Raw genomic sequence first — 2,500 nt, 5'->3', positions numbered from 1 at the left:
ACAGCCAAAAGTCAACTCACATTAATCAGTACATTAGACATGTCATGCCCTAGGCAAAGCATAAGAGAATTAAATACACACATGCACTCTCTCTCTCTCTTGCTTTCTCTCTCTCTCTCTCTCTCTGTCTCTCACTCTCTCTTTCTCCGTCTCTCTTGTCTCTGTGTGTGTCTCTCACTTTCTTTTTCCCTCTCTCTCTGTCTCCTGTGTTAATTTCTCTGGGGAGAATTCATCTCTACCCTGATAAATGACTCTGTCTCTCTGGACGTCTGATTTATTCTCCTGTTTATTCACTCTGATTGATTTAATACACTACAGATAGCTATCCCAGAGTCCTCTGCTCCAAAAAAGGAGCAGCAGCACCGCCTCGGCGCCGGTCCAGTTCGGCCCGGTTCCCCTGCCTTTTTCAGATCCTTCTCCAGACCCCAAAACTCTTCCATCTTTTCTTTTCTACTTCACACCCAAATTCTCCATCTTCCACCCTTTGTCAAAACCGTGGGGTCTCGGGAGGAGCAGAGTGGATGTGGGGAGTCAGTGACTGTTAGAGAGAGAGAGAGAGAGAGAGGGAGAGTGAGGGAGAGAGAGAGTGAGGGAGAGAGAGAGAGAGGGGAGAGTGAGGGACAGAGAGAGTGAGGGAGGGAGAGGGAGAGAGAGGGAGAGAGAGAGGGGAGAGAGAGAGAGAGAGAGAGAGAGAGTGAGAGAGAGAGAGTGAGGGAGGGAGAGAGAGAGAGAGAGTGAGGGAGAGGGAGAGTGAGGGAGACGGAGAGAGAGAGAGAGAGAGAGAGAGAGTGGGAGAGAGAGAGGGGGGGGAGAAAAGGGAGTGGTAGATAGACTGAAGGAAGGGCAAGTGAAAGTGAAGATTGATAAGGAGTAGAAAGAGAGAGAGAGAGAGAGAGAGAGAGAGAGACAGAGAGAGAGATGAAGAGAGTGAGAGAGCATCATTCCATCATTCTCTTTGATTAAAGGATAGTGGAAATTGGGATGGGAAAGATGGAGAGAGAGAGAGAGAGAGAGAGATAGGGATAAAGAGATCAATTTTTTGTTAGAAAGAGTCAGAGAGGGTGGGTGGGAGGAAGGGAGAGAGTGAGGGGAGGGAGAGAGGAGAGAGGGAGGTGGACAGACACACACAGAGGGAAGATTGGCCTCCAGGCGGCTGATGAATGTGAGTGAGCTGAGCTGGTGCTCTGATCTTTAGCCCCCGTCGCTCCAGCTCTGATGGAGAAAAATTCATCTACTCGCTCAGCCAAACCCCACTCCCCAAATACATCTCCCCAAATACATACTCATCTGTCCTTCCTCTACCTCCCCTGCCTCTCAGCTTCATTTTTAACTCCTTCTTTCTGCGAGGACACGCGGCCATTGTCAAAAAGGGACTGGACGAGGACTTCTTGCTGTTTTCAGTGTTATTCACACAAACTAACATATCACTAGCCGTCGAAAGTTTAAACCATTCCTACCTGTAGTGCAGGAATTAGGCAAAGTGCACCGTCTACGCGTAATTTGAGTGGTGTGCCGATTCCAGCCTAGACTGAAGTGTATGATTAATGCACCACTCAGGTTTTTTTTGGGGGGGGGATTTGAGTCTAATGTTGTGCTGAGTGTAACCATGGCGATGGATGCTTACCTCTCCCAGTGGAAACAGCTCCAGTGAAACCCAGCTCCCTGCGGTTCCGCCAAAATGCACCCAGCCCACACGACTATCTGGTCTTTGGTTCGAAGAGCAGACCCAGTGAACGGGGACGATGGTCCCAAAGGAGGCATGAATTCCCAAAGCAGTCAAATTAAATCACACTCAGTCACACACGCTGTGTCCGAAATGGCAAACTAGTGTAGTGCATACTGCATACTGGCCCAGTATACACTGTGTACTGCACACTACTCCCCACCCTAGTACACGGTACGGTATGCAAGTATGAGAACTTTCATGTAGTGTACTACACAGTCACATGAGCGCTGCTGTTTTGTGTTTGGTGAAATTTCTGGAGAGTTGGGAATCATTGCGTCGCCAGATGGGATGCAATGCCCGATTAAGTGAGCTCTGGTTGTATACTGCAGATTTTTGCCAGTAGTAGTACATCATCAGGGTAACTGTCGTGTACTGCAACATATTTATATTTTTCACGTACTGCATACTGCTGACTACCTTTACGTCAAGATCAGTATACGAGTAGTATGTAGTATGCCATTTCAGACACGGCCACTGTCTCACTCACACAGCTCTCGCCTTGACTCCTCCCACCTGCCCCTCCCCCTTTTGAGTTCTGATACCTCTGCCTTTCCAGTGAGTCAAACTCCACACTGCCCCCTAGTGTATGGGATGAGTCAGTGAATGTGTGGTATCTGAGCTGTCTCGTGTGTATCCGTATGCTATTTCCGTAACACCCCAGCCTTTGTTACTAAAGGGTGGAAATGCTCTGATAGTATTATTTCCTGTGTAACTTTCTCAGAATTAAAAGTTTATTCCCGTCTACATGTGTAGCTTATATTCTTGGTTACTTTG

The 2,500-nt window shown here is 48.0% G+C and overlaps 1 protein-coding gene across 3 annotated transcripts in view; it reads left to right on the top strand.

Moving 5' to 3' along the window:
- The window catches only part of stxbp5a (syntaxin binding protein 5a (tomosyn)), an 82,340-nt gene that overhangs the window by 51,297 nt on the left and 28,543 nt on the right, over positions 1-2,500 (top strand). The window lies entirely within an intron of this gene.

Source organism: Chanos chanos, chromosome 4 (assembly GCF_902362185.1).
Source record: "Chanos chanos chromosome 4, fChaCha1.1, whole genome shotgun sequence".
Taxonomy (NCBI): Eukaryota; Metazoa; Chordata; class Actinopteri; order Gonorynchiformes; family Chanidae; genus Chanos; species Chanos chanos.
Note: the sequence above shows the minus strand (reverse complement) of the source record. Positions and strands in the feature narration are given on the sequence as shown.